This window comes from Bos javanicus, chromosome 12, assembly GCF_032452875.1.
Source record: "Bos javanicus breed banteng chromosome 12, ARS-OSU_banteng_1.0, whole genome shotgun sequence".
NCBI lineage: Eukaryota > Metazoa > Chordata > Mammalia > Artiodactyla > Bovidae > Bos > Bos javanicus.
The window spans coordinates 730733-748985 of record NC_083879.1 but is presented as its reverse complement, the minus strand read 5'-3'; the positions used below and the strand labels follow the sequence as shown (position 1 = coordinate 748985).

At 38.6% G+C, this 18253-nt stretch overlaps 1 pseudogene; it reads right to left on the bottom strand.

Annotated features, from left to right (window-relative positions):
* Nucleotides 1-8930: 8930 nt before the first annotated feature.
* LOC133258115 (transaldolase-like) lies at nt 8931-17075 on the bottom strand (annotated as a pseudogene).
* Between the last annotated feature and the right edge of the window lie 1178 nt (nt 17076-18253).

Below are 18253 nucleotides of genomic sequence, written 5' to 3'. Positions count from 1 at the left end.
CAACTGAGGGACTTGTTAACATGAAGATTCAGGAGCACATTGAATTGGAATCTGCAGCAGCAGCAGAGCCCTGGAATCTGCATTTTAACAGCTCTCAGGAGAGTTTTTTTTTTTTTCTAACTAAACTTGAGAACTATTCCCAAGTGTGTGGTGACAGATATTACTTTGAAACCAGGAGATGTGAAATGTAACATCAGTTCATCTACTAACTAAAGCTCCTGCAAGGTCATCTCTGAGTCAAATTTGTCTTTGTTACCCCATTATTATTTGTAAAAGAGTATTCAATGATGTTTGTTGAACTAAAGTTAATCAAACATTGGCCAGTTCTCAGTTTCTTCATCTATAACTTGGCAATTTTGGACTGGACAATTTTAATTGTCTCTAACATGCCATGATTCCAGGTCTTTCTGTACAGAAGGGGTAGAATCAGCTCAGAACAAGCAGTAGTTATCTCTTGTTTGTATTGTTTGTGATACCATGTCTTAGTCTGTTCAGGCAGCTATTTTATATATATATATATATATATATATATATATATATATATATATATGTATTAGAGACCAAGTGGACTGTAAACAATTTACTCCTTGTGACTGAAAATCCAGGATCAGGGTGCCAGGGTGCAGACTGTGGCCCTCTCACTGTGCTCCACATGCAGAAAGGGCAAAGGAGCTCCATGAGGTCTCTTTCATGAGGGCACCAATCCATTCATGAGGATCTTTATTGTTTCATGTATCTGATCTCATGATCTAATTGCCTTGTAAAGGTCCCACCTCTTCTCAGGATTTAGGTTTCAACACAGGAATCTTGACCGGGACACAGACATTCAAGCCACAGTTTGCAGCTCTGTGAAACCTGAACCTTATTTCATCTGATAAATGTTCTCTGGAGTTTGGGGAACTCAGGGCATTTCTGTTGGATTTACAAGTATGAAATCTGAACAGTAAAAGCACATGGCCAGTTTAAAGAGCAGTAAATGTCTATTTGCTCACTGACACATATAAATTGTAGTGAGGGGAAGAATGCCTGGAGGTTTCTTGTGGACTGTGTCAGTTTCGATCTAAGCAGTTTACTGAGAATTGCAAGTAGTTGCTAGCAGAAAAAAGTTGGAGATAGAACAATGTGATTCACTGTAAGAAAAAAGAAAATCAGCTTTCAACTCCCACCAAGCCAAGAATCACAAAGTTAAATCTCCTTAAGAATACACAGCAGGTGAGATTTACCTGGCTTTTCCCACTCCTCCATCAAGAGAAGAACCTGAGGGGGGTTAGTGATGGGAGAAGCAGAGGAACCACACATATCCTCCCTGTCCTACTTCAGGCACCACAAGCCTAAAGCTTTCCCCAACCAGAGGAGGGGAGCAAATTGACCTCCATATGGAACTGGAAATTTTATTACATCAAAATAGATGTTTTTGCTACCAAGTTAAATTGTTTTCAGGATTACTTTAAGGATTAAAGAGATCACAGGATTTCAAACAAGCATAAAGGAGGAAAAAGTAGCTTTATAGAGTGTCTTAATGTCATGAAGGAAAACAATAAAATTGTTTTTTTTTTTTAATGTGTTACACTATAGTCCCCAATTCTTTTATTTTATTCTAATAATGAACCTACAATGGTATGTTGAATATTGGTATGTGAGAATTCTTCCTAGTCTTTTGAATGATTAAGAAATATGCATGATATTACCACCAGCCTCAGTGAAATTCTTCTTTATCTGGAGGATAATGTGTCAGAGATTATACTTCAAGGAATAATAACATAAATATAATTCATATAAAGTTATGAACCTTAAGGGAAAAGATTTGGCAAGTTTTCATTTAGCAGGATATATTATCCAAGCTTTCTTGGAGAAGGGGCCTTTTTTTCCCCTTTAACAAGGAAGCAAAACAATATCAGCTTAATGAGAATGGCATAGTAGTAAAAATAGTGTATAGAAAGGGAAAATTAGTTTGGAATTAGAACATGGTAGAGAGAGGAATGTCCAAAACAATATCTTGGAAAGATTTTTTAAATAAATAATAAATGTTTTTAAATAAAAAGATTTGTATGAAAACTGTTGAAAGTAAAATACTATTTTGGGCCAAAAATAAAAGAAAAAATGATTTTATAAGGTTATATATGTTTGCAATTTTCCAAAATGTAGAATATGGATTTTTACAAGCAAAACGTATACAGTATTAATAAATTCTAAACTAACAACTAAATTGTAGAAAATAAATAGAATTCAAATGTTCTCATGTTTACTGTAAACAAATACCAATAAAATGCGGAACCCTGTTGGAAAAAGTATGATGAATTAAAGGGAAAATATTGTATTTGGAACCAAATTAATGGACATCTATGGAAGGAGAATTGTGAGTCTACAAGTTGTATTTCAGGAAAAACTTTATAAAACTGGGAACTTAGAGAAGTAAAAACAGTACATTTCAAGTGATGAGCTATTATCACCTGATATTATATCAGGAGTGACTAAAATTTTAGTCTGGAAACTTAAAAAGTAAATGAGAGAAACTATGAACACTCTTTCTTTCTAAAAACAAGAGGACAGGAGAACTCTTCCTTTCCCAAACCCATATGTGTAGCGTGTCTCAGTTATATATGGGTGATTGTTGAAAAGGACAAAGAGAACAAAATTTTTGCAAAATGTTATGGAAATGGTTGTGGAGACATGTAAACATGTATTTAATACAATGTGTTGTAGGTGTGAAATAGGCTTTATTGAGTTATCATTTACTATCAGAGAAGTGACAGAATGCACATAATTTTCTGAGCTTTTCAATGGTGTCTCCAGGCAGGACAGATGGACTACATGCACCATGACTGCAGTCCCAGTAGAGGGGGTTCTGGCCTTTACTTATCTACATTTTTGTGAGTACAGCAGACAGGAGCACCTATCTGGTCTGAGAAGTGGACTTTTTATTTAATTAATTTTACTATTTATATTGTCTTCTTTAATGCATTCCCATTTTTCTTCCTATCAACAACATTTGTATTACATTATTTTTTCCATGAAAATAGAGCACATAATTTTATTGATAAGGAAACAGAAACTCAGGGAATCTAAATGACTTAAAAGACAAATACTTTTGGTTCAAGTTAGAGTCCTCAGTTTTTTTAAGATTAAATTTTCTATTCCACGTCTTGCTTTCATTCACTTCAATTTTGTCCTAAACTTAGAGTAAACAACCACAGCTGTCCTTAATTCTTTAGAAATTAGAGACTGAACATTCTGCTAATTTTTCTGCTGCTGCTGCTGCTAAGTCACTTCAGTCATGTCCAACTCTGTGTGACCCCATAGACGGCAGCCCACCAGGCTCCGCCATCCCTGGGATTCTCCAGGCAAGAACACTGGCGTAGTTTGCCATTTCCTTCTCCAGTGCATGAAAGTGAAAAGTGAAAGAAGTCACTCAGTAGTGTCCGACTCTTAGCGACCCCATGGACTGCAGCCTACCAGGCTCCTCTGTCCATGGGATTGGCAATTCAGGATAAGATATTAATACATCATTCGGTAAACTCTTCAGTGTCTCCTCAGTTTCTGGTGTAACCCTCTAACCATTGATTATTGAGAACTTCAGTTCTTATTTGGTGAGTCAGAACTTGGAACATTGTATTCTCATGAATTCATTGCTTTCAAAAAATATTTGCCTTCAGGTAGAACATTTGACAATAGCTGCTATATGACTCTTTTGCTATTTAGTAATTGCCATTTGTTTATATTTCCATTGGCTATGAAGATAAGACATTTTCAAAATTCTGTATTTCAATTATTTCTAAGAATAAGTATGGTGATTATAGTTCCACACAATTTATAATCACTTTATAGAGAAATACAAGCATCTTTCCTGTGTAGTGAATGAAATTTCACACTCTCTGTGGGGGGAAAAAAAAAGTCAAATGAAGGGGAACAGCATGGAATATGGAGAAGCCAATGGCACCCCACTCCAGTACTCTTGCATGGAAAATCCCGTGGATGGAGGAGCCTGGTAGGCTGCAATCCATGGGGTTGCTAAGAGTCGAACACGACTGAGTGACTTCACTTTCACTTTTATGCATTGGAGAAGGAAATGGCAACCCACTCAAGTGTTCTTGCCTGGAGAATACCAGGGACGGGGGAGCCTGGTGGGCTGCCATCTCTGGGGTAGCACAGAATGGGACAGGACTGAAGTGACTTAGCAGCAGCAGCAGCATGGAATAGGATAAAGATTCCCAATGTGGGAGTAAAGAGACTTGGATTTTAGTTCAAGCCCTCTTATTAGCTAGTTGTATGTCTTTGAGCAAGTCATTTACAAGTGGACTTTTTAAAAGGGAGAGCTCCAGAGCAAACAATTCTAGTCTTCCACTGATTTAGCTCAGACCTACTGAGCCAGCTTTCAACAAAGCTGCCTCAAAAAGAAAGGACATGATTTTCCAAATTAAGCAAATATAAGTACAGGATTAAAGTTATGTTTGAAATTCAGATAAAGACTTAATAAGATTTTAGTGTAAGTATGTCTATGCAATATCTGGAACACACATATTGAAAAAAATTATGGTATGTCTGCAACTCAGATTTAAATGACTTGTTTATATTTAATTTGGCAATCCTTGCCAGATTGTCTCTCTGCACAGTGGTGGGAATAGTCACAGGAGACAGCCTGTTCCACAGGCTAGGATATATGTCTCAAGACAATGTGAACACAATCTCTTGCTACAGCATTCACTTTTATCTTTTCTTGTGTTGTTCTGAAATCAATCTATCATGCATCTCAGGGTTCCCAATCCAGAGTCAAAAGTAGTGTTTCAGAGGATATTGTTCAAATTTTGAGAGCTTAGAGTTTTCATCTTCATATGTTTTCATAGAAAAATGGTTTCACATTCCTCAAGCTTCATTTTCTCATCTGTAAAGTAGGTTTGTAAAATAGCTGACACAGATGCTGTTAAAATATAATAAAATGCATATAAAATATGTGGCACTCATGAACAGTCACTAAATGAAAAAATTTTCAACATGACATATCTTAGAAATACATTTTCCCAGTTTATAAAAATTAGGGGATACTTAAAGCCTAAAATATGTACACTTAAAAACTCATGCAAGATAATGATATTTCAAAAGCTCAGTGGAATAAACTGAAAATGTGGTTCCTTGAAATTGAGCATATTTCATGGAGAATAGGTTCATAATGGAATACCAAAAACAAAAAGATTCTATGTCTCCATACTTAAATATTATTAAAAATATTAAAATATTATGGTCTTTTGGAGTACATCTTTTACTTGTTCTTGTTCAGTCGCTCAGTCATGTCTGACTCTTTGAGACCCAATGGACTGCAGCACGCCAGGCTTCCCTGTCCATCACCAACTCCCTTAGCTTACTCAAACTCATGTTTACTGAGTCAATGATGCCATCCAACCATATCATCCACTGTTATCCACTTCTCTTCATGCCTTCAATCTTTCCCAGCATCCAAGACTTTTCCAATGAGTTGGCTCTTCCTATCAGGTGGCCTAAGTATTGAGTTTCAGCTACAACATCAGTCCTTCCAGTGAATATTCAGGGTTGATTTCCTTTAGGATTGACTGGCTTGATCTCCTTGCTGCCCAAGGGACTCTCAAGACTCTTCTCCAGCACCATATTTCAAAAGCATCAGTTCTTCGGCGCTGAGCCTTCTTTATGGTCCAATTCACATTACATACACAATTACAGAAAAAAAAAAAACATAGTTTTGACTATATGGACCTGTGTTGACAAAGTGAAGGCTCTGCTTTTTAATGTGCTGTCTAGATTTGTCTTAAGTTTTATTCCAAGGAGCAAGCATATTTTAATTTCATAACAACAGTCACCATCTCAGTACAGCACTATGTAACAGAGAAAATACAGATTGTCCTTTTATATTTTTATAAATAAAGAATCACCCAACAATTAATACAGCTTAAATGAAAAAGTTAAAGTCATTCCTCCTCTTGTCACTGTTTTCCCCACTTCCAGCCTTAATAATCACTCTGGATAGATTTTGATAAACATTTATCTCAATCAAATTTTGTGAATGTAGCTTTAAAGATCCTACATTATATTATTATTTGAGCAGTTTCCTCTCATAAGGAAGATTCTAAAATGTGGGTATTGAGTTTTAAGGCATGGCATTGAAATTTGTTAAAATTTAAATAAATGTTTCCATTTTTATAACAGTAATGGCTTCCCCCCGAAAGCATGAAGGCATTTGGGGATTCTGGCTGCCACAGTTCATAAACTACTCAAGTGCTGTAGCCATCTTCTGAATTACAGTGTATAGTCATTTGATCATCTATTATCCCATATACCATAACCATCCATTTCTATGCTTTGAGTGCATAATTGAAATAATATATTGGTATTATATTATTAGAAATATGCATCTACAAGTTATTCCCTCTTGCAGAGTTTAGAGAGAATTTAATAGTATACTTTCAATAAACTGATGGAGTTCATAAACATATCTTACATAAATATCACTTTTAAAACTATGAATTTTTTTAGTACAGGTTCTCCAACTCATTTTTACCATCTAATTTTGAAGAAATGTTGTTTTCTCAAGGACTGAACAACTGAGCTGTGAAATTAGATGTTGTTGACTATATATATATCAGATCTAAGTAGAATGGGAAGGGGGCAAAGTAAAAGTAACTCTTCTTTGCAACTTCAATGAGCCAAGTGCCTGGGCAATGCTTAGCAGAAAGCAGTAAATTAAAATGAGTTGAAGGAAGTACCTTTTATGCAACTCATAATTAACCCTTGGAACCCTGCCATAATATTTTATGAAGGCAAATAACTTACCAAGATTCAATAAGAAATTGGATACTATATCTGAATCAGAATGTCCCTTGCAGTTAATATGTCTCTAGTAAAAATTATAGAAGTTATCAATAGTTATGCTTATATTTTAAATGATCACAGACTAAAGGCAGAGTAATAATGTTCTTTGCAATATAGCATCCAAACTGAGCTAAGTATTCTGGAGGTTAGATAGATTGTGGTCTCACCAAGTATTTAGTTCTTGAAAATTTACTCTTCTAAAATTTATGATCATGTTATAAAATATACAAGTTTAAGTATTATGTATATTTTTCCTTTCTAGACAGAAATCTAAGATTGCTCTTTTACCCTCTCCTTACTCTTACATTCACTCATATTTTTATTCCAATGTCAGTATTTTCACTGTGCCTTTCAACACTGGAGAGTAAAGACAATAAATGTGTGTGTGTGTGTGTGTGTGTGTGTGTGTGTGTTAAGTCTCTTCAGTTGTGTCCAACCCCTTGCAATCCCACAGACTGTAGCTCACTAGGCTCCTCTGTCTATGGATTTTCCAGGCAAGAATACTGAGGAGATTGCCATGCCCTCCTCCAGGGGATCTTCCAGACCCAGGGATTGAACAGAAGTCTCTTATGTCTCCTGCCAATGCAGGCAGGTTCTTTACCACTAGCGCCACTGGGGCAGCCTCAAAGACAATAAATAGAGTGGATTAAAAGATTCCCTGATAGCTATCCAGTGTTGAGTAGGGTGTTCACCACATCATCTCAGATATTAAATTAGATAGTGGACAGGAGATGTTTTACTTGGCCAGGTAGGTCTGTTATGGTGGACATTTACATGCTATCTTTTCTCAAGAGATTCAACTGCTATGAGAGAATGAGCTTTGAAAGAGCTCTACAGTATAGAGAATATCATGATCTTTAAAACACTAAATTTAATAATAACTTACAAAGATTTAAAGTTAAATATTTTTGAGATATAGGTATGAAGAAAATCTGAGCATTTTCTATTATCCAAAGACAAAAAAGAAAGCTCAGGCTGACTGTTTTTTTTTTTCCTGCCAACCCAGATCTCTCCTAGTGGTATTGGCTCTTGTTTTCAGAAATTTTCTGCTTATTTCAGCATGTGATTTGCTGTGTGGTTTTACTTATGACAAGAAAGGGAAGGTGATGGTTCAGGAAAACTCAAAACATAGCACAGAATTTCCAAAGTGAGAAACTGTCAGTTTGTATCACTTAAAGACATGTCTCCATTTTAGAAACAGTTCCACCTGGATCACTTTGGACATTTTTTTCCTCCTAAGAAAAATATCTTATTTTTAGTTATTATGAAAATTATCATTGCTTATCCTCCTTAATGGAATTAACTATAAAAAAGCAAGATTTTTTGTTAGAATAAATTTGGTTTCAAAGTGTAAATAAATTATATCAACAGAAGTTTTCAAAAATTAGTATTTGGAGAGCAGTTTTTTCTGAAATTAGGCTAGTTTCTTTCTGTTATGTTTGTCTAACGTGTTCAACATATAGAATATAACATAAAAGACTCCTATGTGTAAAGTAATAGCTTCCTTCTATTAAGTCTTCCAACTATGAATATTTTATAGAACTATCTTCACTGGTTCTACTTTGGCTGGAATAACCAAAGTTACCAAACGAAACTTGGATGTGCTCACCTGATGTACAGCAAAGCCAATCTATTGATACCAGTTTGCAATGAAGGAAAATACAGCATTTATTGCAGGGCACCAAGCAAGAAGAATGGGCAGCTCATGTTCAAAGGACCTACACTCTCTGATGGCTTTTAGGGGAGGATCTTTTCTACACTTATTGTTTATTTTTGTTGTTTTCTAATTTATTTTACTTTGGAGATTATTACTTAACAATATTGTGATGGTTCTTGCCATACATCAGTATGAATCAGTTATAGGCAAGCATATGTCCCCTCCACCCTCAACCCCCTCCCACATCTCTCCCTGCCCCATCCCTCCAGGTTGCCACAGAGCACCAGCTTTGGATGCCCTGCATCACACATCAAACTCCAACTGGTTATCTATTTAACAAAAAAAATAATAAAATAAAATATTTAAAAAAAGTTTTACATATAATCAAGTATATATAATCAAGTATCTATGGTTCCTCCTCATTCCAAGTAGTAAAGAATCCAAGATTCATTGCAAAACATGTGCAACTAGGCCCCAATTCAAAGATAGTGCAGATCTTGTGGTCCAGCTTCAGGAGTTGTGCTATTTTCCATTCTCCATGCTGAACATTCCTTCATCAGCATCTGATTCAGCTTCAAAGTCTCTGCAGCAAGCCTACGGATCCCATTGGACAGCTTCTCCATGGCCATGTGGTCCTCCTTGTGCAGTCAGCAGATGAATTTTTCATCCAGGTGGAACTTCTCCAGAGCTGGACCGCCTTGGTGAACAGTGCAGGCACCATCATGCTGTGGTCTTTGACCTGGGGTGAGGTGGTGAGAAAACAGCACCAGGCTTCCAAGGCCCTGACATAGCAGTGCTGTGGAAGGAGGCACCCATGATGATCATCTTACAGTGGAGTTTCTTGTAATAGTTGCAGATCTTGTTGACACTCTTTACTAGTGAGTCCTCCAGGGGTTCCTACAACTTCTTGTATGTGTTGGCCACATGCTGGTTGAGAATACAACCCAGGAATGGGGACATGAGTTCACCTGTTTCTGCATAGCCCATCACATGAGCAAAGGATAAGAGTAGGGTTATACTGTAGTGCATGCCATGCTCTGCCGGGGACCAGCCCCGGCTGATCCAGGGTATTCGAAGGAGAGACGGCATAGGCGAAGATCAGGAAACAATTGCTTAATTAAATGTTAATTAAGGATATAAAGAGTAATAGAATGAGGATAGCTCAGTAAAATTCAGTGAAGAAAAGAGGCTGAAATAAGGATAGCTCAGTGAGGAAATTCAGTGGAGAAAAGAGGCTGAATAATTCAGCCAGAAGGTAAGAGAAAGAACGACATGGTGAGACCAAGTTTCGGTGAACAAGGCCCGTACTTTATTTTCCAAAGTAGTTTTTATACCTTAAGTTATGCATAGAGGATAATGGGGGAAGGGGTAGAGTCTTGCAGCAAACCAGGCTTTCTTCCTGCAAACTTATCATATGCAAAAGCTTAGGTGATTTGCATCATCTTCTGGCCCGGAGGCCTTTTTCTCTAAAGGTGATTATTCTAAAGTCAGGCGCCAGCCTCCAAAAAGCGTTAGATAAAGTTGCATTCCTACAGAGCAAAGGTGTGGTGGGCTATAACAAGAAAAAGAATTAACTCAAGGGTCCCAGGTTACAAACATTAAAGCTACTACTTACACCAATTATATTAATCAGTACACTGCCAGGGATACAGCAGGTAAGGGATATGGAAACTTAGCAGCAAACATTGGCCCAACAAGTGAAAATCCCTTCACCGATACAATTTCTAATCAATCTTTTAACTATTCAAAAGAATCTGTGTTTACACAGTTTAGAACATCTCCTGCCTCTCACAGTTGGGAGGCTCTGAACAATCACATGTGGCCGGAAAAACCTATTCAGGCAGGCTAGAGGACTTCCAAGGGAGTTTGTAGGTTAAACACTGTCACACCCAGGAATTATTAACTGGAGCTGTAAGCTAACTTTTTTCAGAGAGGTAGTGGGGGACAGCCCCCCGTAAAGTCAGAGGTGTAGGTGAAAGCACAAAGCAGAAAGTAGGCAGACTCTGGTTTTGGGGGTAGATTGCTCGAGAATTTCCAGGGAGACTCCTGAGGCTTGATCCCGCCTTTGCATATGCCAAGCCTCCTTCCTCATGACCTTTGCCAGGGGCGGAGCTCGATCCCCGCAATGCTCCTCTTCTAGCTTCTTTCCAGACTGAATTCTTTTTCAGGTGGATGACAGTTTTATAAGAATCCAGTCCTTGATGATCCTGGCTTCTTTGTATATCTTGATGGGGTGCTGGGCAGGGCCAACATGGCATTCTTATTGAAAGAGAGCCTTGCATCCACGTCCATGAATTCCCATCCTGGAATTTTCTTCAATATTTCTGCTCCAAATAGCAAACAAAGTTTATCAAGAGCATTTATAATTTGTTCCTCTTGTTACCCACCAAAACTCCTGCATAGGCTATGACGTCCTCCACCGGCTCCTGATAGATGGGTATCTGTGCCATGGCCAGGATCAAGGATGCATTGGTGTTGGCATTCTGGGGCTCGTACTAGTCAATAGGGTGGAAATTGCCTGTGTCAGCCTCCACTGCAATCAACTGTTTGAGCTGGTCCAGCACACTATCCATCCTCTGCAGCTTCACCTGGAAACAGGACTTGGTGAGAGTCTGTGGGAGGGGACATCCTACTCCCTACCCCCATAGGCCCCACCCCCTTCCTTTGTTTTAGAGATATCTGGTAACTGGTTGACTTCATAATAGACCTTTTGATCACTTGCTTTTCCCGTCTGGCACTTAACCACTCTTATGCATTCAATTACCAATAAGCAATGGAACCTGTGAAACCTTAGGCCCCCACCCTCGACCAAATAAAATCAGAAGCCCAGACCTGCTTCCCCACCTCCCCAAATCTCCATCTCCCCCACTTCCTAACCTCCCCACCTCACTACTCGTCCCCACCTCACTCTGAGGTACCAGGTGTACCCTCTGGGAAGTGTGTGTAATAAACTTTGTTTTTCAAAGTTTCCTTATGGTTATGACTAAGGGCATCTTGCAGTCATAATAAGAATCACAAGGGCTAGTCCAGCCATAGCATAAATTTTGAAAGGAGAGTTATCTGTGGGGAGATTTTTGGGCTCAGATGAATGCTCCCACATGTTTCTAGCCATAGCATCACTGTTGATAAGCACAAAACAACAGCATTTTTCTTATAAGCCTTTCTTATGGAGAATACTTGATAAAGGAAGAGCAGGAGGACAGGGAGTGAAAGAAAGCTTGACCATTGGGGGAAGAGATGTTGCCAGCATAAAACAAAGGATTTTCCTCACTATCCTATAAGGTTAAGTCACTAGCCCCTTCAGTCGATGACTGACAGTGCACCCTGGAAGGGTTTTGGGGGAAAACTGGACGAGGCATTCTGTGCTTTGGAAAAACAAGCCTCTTACCAAGTTTGATGTCTATTTTAGGAAGACTTTTAATAAACGCAGATTCTTATAATTTCACATATGTAGAAAAGCATAAAATCATTAACTGGGATATCTGTTATTTGTGACTAGCAGTGATATTTTACCAAAGTGTGTCCTTGACTGTACATATTCCCTAGCCAGAAATCATATCATATCAGATCAGATAAGTTGCTCAGTCGTGTCTGACTCTTTGCAACCCCATGAATCACAGCACGCGAGACCTCCCTGTCCATCACAAACTCCCGGATTTCACTCAGACTCATGTCCATTGAGTAAGTGATGCCATCCAGCCATCTCATCCTCTGTCATCCCCTTCTCCTCCTGCCCCCAATCCCTCCCAGCATCAGAGTCTTTTCCAACGAGTCAACTCTTCGCATGAGGTGGCCAAAGTACTGGAGTTTCAGCTTTAGCATCATTCCTTCCAAAGAAATCCCAGGGCTGGTCTCCTTCAGAATGGACTGGTTGCATCTCCTTGCAGTCCAAGGGGCTCTCAAGAGTCTTCTCCAACACCACAGTTCAAAAGCATCAATTCTTCAGTGCTCAACCTTCTTCACAGTCCAATTCTCACATCCATACATGACCACAGGAAAAACCATAGCCTTGACTAGATGACCTTTGTGGGCAAAGTAATGTCTCTGCTTTTGAATATGCTATCTAGGTTGGTCATAACTTTCCTTCCAACGAGTAAGCGTCTTTTAATTTCATGGCTGCACTCACCATCTGCAGTGATTTTGGAGCCCAGAAAAATAAAGTCTGACACTGTTTTCACTGTTTCCTCTTCTATTTCCCAAGAAGTGATGGGACCGGATGCCATGATCTTCGTTTTCTGAATGTTGAGCTTTAAGCCAACTTTTTCACTCTCTTCTTTCACTTTCATCAGGAGGCTTTTTAGTTCCTCTTCACTTTCTGCCATAAGGGTGGTGTCATCTGCATATCTGAGGTTATTGATATTTCTCCCGGCAATCTTGATTTCAGCTTGTGTTTCTTCCAGTCCAGTATTTCTCATGATGTACTCTGCATATAAGTTAAATAAACAGGGTGACAATATACAGCCTTGACGTACTCCTTTTCCTATTTGGAATCACTCTGTTGTTCCATGTCCAGTTCGAACTGTTGCTTCCTGACCTGCATACAAATTTCTCAAGAGGTAGATCAGGTGGTCTGGTATTCCCATCTCTTTCAGAATTTTCCACAGTTTATTGTGATCCACACAGTCAAAGGCTTTGGTATAGTCAATAAAGCAGAAATAGATGTTTTTTTCTGGAACTCTCTTGCCTTTTCCATGATCCAGTGGATGTTGGCAATTTGATCTCTGGTTCCTCTGCCTTTTCTAAAACCAGCTTGAACGTCAGGAAGTTCACGGTTCACATATTGCTGAAACCTGGCTTGGAGAATTTTGATCCAAACAGGTAGGGAGTCCTTCCCTCCCTACCTGTTTGGAGCAGTTCTTCAGAGCTATCTGAGAAGCTGTTTTCCAGGCTATAGTCCGCAGTAAGATCCTGATTAAAATTTAAACTCACAGGTCTTACAGTATGTGGTTTTTTTTTTTCAGTTGACACTAGATATTTTATATTCACCAGTATTTGTACATTTAAGTTTATCATAAAAACTCTATTGAAAGTTAGGCTCATTTACTTTATCAGTAAAATTGAGATATTGAGATGCATATTAAGTAACAGGCAGGAATTTTCTGATGTACACAGAGAAATTTTTTTCCTTATTAAGGTGTATAGAGGTTGTTCTGGTGGTTCAGACTACATTCTATATGGTGTTTTACTTACTGGGTTTATTGCATCCCCAGTTTGGCCCACCACCAGATAATATGATCTTGGACAAAATACTTAATGTTTTTAGGTTAAGTATTTTTCCGCTTTTTCAGTTGTATAGAAGAGAATTATAGTAGAAACTGACTCATTCTACATGATGATTGCTATGGGATAAATGAGATAATATATGTAAGGTGCTGAGTGTACTTCCTGGTACATCAAATATTATATTCTTACCAGGCTTTTTTATGATCATTTAAATTTGAAAATGCTTAAATATATCATTGCTCAAATATACTGTTCCTCTAGCCCCATGCCTAAAATTCTATTAAAGTTATTACCAGAGCTAGAAGTCAACCCAGAGCTTTCACTTTCATTTTTCTTTTATATCTGTTTTTATATTTTACAGTATGAAAATATTTCAAAAAATTAATTTAAAAGTTATGAATCCTGCTGCTGCCAATATTCAGCAAATACTAATGTTTCATTTGAGTATTTTATAGGAATTTTATAATTCATTGGGTGCAATTGCTTTAGCCTCCTTTATACCCCATTTCTACAAAACACTCTTTCCATCATTTATTTTCTAAAAGTGTGGATCTTTTTCATTCATGTTTTTAAATATGCATTATCAATTTGGTTCAGTTCAGTTGTTCAGTCGTGTTGGACCCTTTGTGACCCCATGAACCGCAGCACACCAGGCCTCCCTGTCCATCACCAACTCCCGGAGTCCACCCAAACCCATGTCCACTGACTTGGTGATGCCATCCAACCATCTCATCCTCTGTCATCCCCTTCTCCTCCTGCCTTCAATCTTTCCCAGCATCAGGGTCTTTTCAAAGGAGTCAGCTCTTTGCATCAGATGGCCAAAGTACTGGAGCTTCAGCTTCAACATCAGTCCTTCCAATGAACACCCAAGGCTGATCTCCTTTAGAATGGACAGGTTGGATCTCCTTGCAGTTCAAGGAACTCTCAAGAGTCTTCTGCAACACCATAGTTCAAAAGCATCAATTCTTCGGCAGTCAGCTTTCTTTATAGTTCAACTCTCACATCCATACATGACCATTGGAAAAACCATAGCCTTGACTAGATGGACCCTTGTTGGAAAAGTAATGTCTCTGCTTTTTAGTATGCTGTCTAGGAAGATCATGATATCTGATCCCATCACTTAATGGGAAATAGATGGGGAAACAGTGGAAACAGTGTCAGACTTTATTTTGGGGGGCTCCAAAATCACTGCAGATAGTGACTGCAGCCATGAAATTAAAAGACACTTACTCCTTGGAAGAAAAGTTATGACTAACCTAGATAGCATATTAAAAAGCAGAGACATGACTTTGCCAACAAAGGTCCGTCTAGTCAAGGCTATGGTTTTCCCAGTGGTCATATATGGATGTGAGTGTTGGGCTGTGATGAAAGCTGAGCACTGAAGAATTGATGCTTTTGAACTGTGGTGTTGGAGAAGACTCTTGAGAGTCCCCTGGACTGCAGGGAGATCCAACCAGTCCATTCTGAAGGAGATCAGCCCTGGGATTTCTTTGGAAGGAATGATGCTAAAACTGAAACTCCAGTACTTTGGCCACCTCATGCGAAGAGTTGACTCGTTGGAAAAGACTCTGATGCTGGGAGGGATTGGGGGCAGGAGGAGAAGGGGATGACAGAGGATGAGATGGCTGGATGGAATCTCTGACTCGATGGACGTGAGTCTGGGTGAACTCCGGGAGTTGGTGATGGACAGGGAGGCCTGGTGTACTGCAATTCATGGGGTCTCAAAAAGTCAGACATGACTGAGTGACTGAACTGAACTGGACTGAACTGAACTGTACTGAACTAGGTTGGTCAAAACTTTCCTTCCAAAGAGTAAGTGGCTTTTAATTTCATGGCTTCAATCACCATCTGCAGTGATTTTGGAGCCCCCAAAATAAAGTCAGCCACTGTTTCCACTGTTTCCCCATCAATTTGCCATGAAGTGATGGGACCGGATGCCATGATCTTAGTTTTCTGAATGTTGAGCTTTAAGCCAACTTTTTCACTCTCCTCTTTCACTTTCATCAAGAGGCTCTTTAATTCTTCTTCACTTTCTTCCCTAAGGGTGGTGTCATCTGCATATCTGAGGTTATTGATATGTCTCCTAGAATTCTTTATTCCAGCTTGTGCTTCTTCCACCCCAGCGTTTCTCATGATGTACTCTGCATATAAGTTAAATAAGCAGGGTGACAATATACATCCTTGACATACTCTTTTTCTTATTTGGAACAAGTCTCTTGTTCCATGTCCAGCTCTAATTCTTGCTTCCTGACCTGCATACAGATTTCTCAAGAGGCAGGTCAGGTGGTCTGGTATTCCCATCTCTTCCAGAATTTTGAACAATTTATTGTGATCCACACAGTCAGTCTTTGGCATAGTCAATAAACCAGAAATAGAATTTTTTTCTGAATTCTCTTCCTTTTTCAATGACCCAACAGATATTGGCAATCTCTGGTTCCTCTGCCTTTTCTAAAACCAGCTTGAATATCTGGAAGTTCACGGTTCCTGTGTTGCTGTAAGCTTGGCTTGGAGAATTTTGAGCATTTCTTTACTAGGGTGTGAGATGAGTGCACTTGTGTGGTAGTTTGAGCATTCTTTGGCATTGCCTTTCTTTGGGATTGGATTGAAAACTGACCTTTTCTAGTCCTGTGCCCATTGCTGAGTTTTCTATTGCTGACATATTGGGGGCAGCACTTTTACAACATCATCTTTTAGGATTTGAAATAGCTCAACTGGAATTCCATCACCTCCACTAGCTTTGATCATAGTGATGCTTCCTCTGGCCCACTTGACTTCACATTCCAGGATGTCTGGCTCTAGGTGAGCGATCACACCATGATGATTATCTGGGTCATGAAAATCTTTTTTGTACAGTTCTTCTGTGTATTCCTGCCACCTCTTCTTAAGATCTTCTGCTTCTGTTAGGTCCATATCATTTCTGTCCTTTATTGAGCCCATCTTTGCATGACATGTTTCCTTGGTATCTCTTTTTTTTTTTTTTTTGAAGAGATCTCTAATCTTTCCCATTCTATTGTTTTCCTCTATTTCTTTGCATTGATCACTATGGAAGGCTTTCTTATCTCTCCTTGCTATTCTTTGGAACTCTGCACTCAGATGCTTATATCTTTCCATTTCTCCTTTGCTTTTCACTTCTCTTCTTTTCACAGCTATTTTTAAGGCCTCCTCAGTCAGCCAATTTGCTGTTTTACATTTCTTTTCCTTTGGGTTGTCTTAATCCCTGTCACCTGTATAATGTCACGAACCTCCGACCATAGTTCACAGGCACTCTGTCTATCAAATCTAGTCCCTTAAATCAATTTCTCACTTCCACTGTATAATCATAAGGAATTTGCTGTAGATCATACCTGAATGGTCTAGTCATTTCCCCCACTTCCTTCAATTTAAGTCTGGACTTGGCAATAACGATTTCATGATCTGAGGCACAGTCAGCTCCCAGTCTTTTGTTTTTCTCTCTCTGTACAGAGCTTCTCCATCTTTGGCTGCAAAGAATATCATCAATCTGATTTCAGTGTTGGCCATCTGGTGATGTCCATATGTGGAGTCTTCTCTTGTGTTGTTGGAAGAGGGTGTTTGCTATGACTAGTGTGTTCTCTTGGCAAAACTCTATTAGCTTTTGCCCTGCTTTATTCTGTACTCCAACACCAAATTTGCCCGTTACTCCAGGTGTTTCTTGACTTCCTACTTTTGCATTCTATTCCTATATAATGAAAAAGACATCTTTTTTGGGGGTGTTAGTTATAAAATGTCTTGTAGGTCTTCAAAGAAGCGTTCAACTTCACCTTCTTCAGCGTTACTGGTCTGGCAGAGACTTGGATAACTGTGATATTGAATGACTTGCCTTGGAAATGAACAGAGATCATTCTGTCATTTTTGAGATTGCTTACAAGTACTGCAGGTGTTATTAATCATTCATATTTCTACCAGTCTGAATCTATAGTCGATGTCATTGTTATTTTCTCTGTGAGTAGTGAAATTAAACTTCTTATAATACGTTTTTTGATTGTTTTGGCTTCCTCTTTTGAGAATTGCCTAATATGTATTGTTCCTTTTACTAACTAGGTGGCTTTTGGTTTGCATGTTATCTATAGGAGTTATTTATGCTATCTGTTAGTTCTGGTTATCCTTTAATTCTTATATTATCTATTAATTCCATCAATAATATTAATTATATCAGTAAAGTTAGAATTATATGCATCCATTTGTGATTCACTTTGAATTCATTTTTACACATTGTATAAGTTTCTTCATTTTTATTTGGATCTTCAGTTGATGCTCCAGGCAAAGTGGGCTTTTCATTTCCCTAAACATCCATGCTCTTTCATTCCTGTCCTTGCTTATTGCATTGCCTGGATCTCTCTTTATTTTTGACTGTGCAAACAGTTAACCACTCCCTTCTCTGTGCTTTATTGGCATTGATATTACTTTTGTTACAGCACCTGTCACTCAAGGTGTGCTATGTTTCTGTATTTCCACTTACCTTACAAAGTGTATGAATGACTAGTGAGGGGACTGTGTCCCTCACTTTTTTTAGTACTTTCT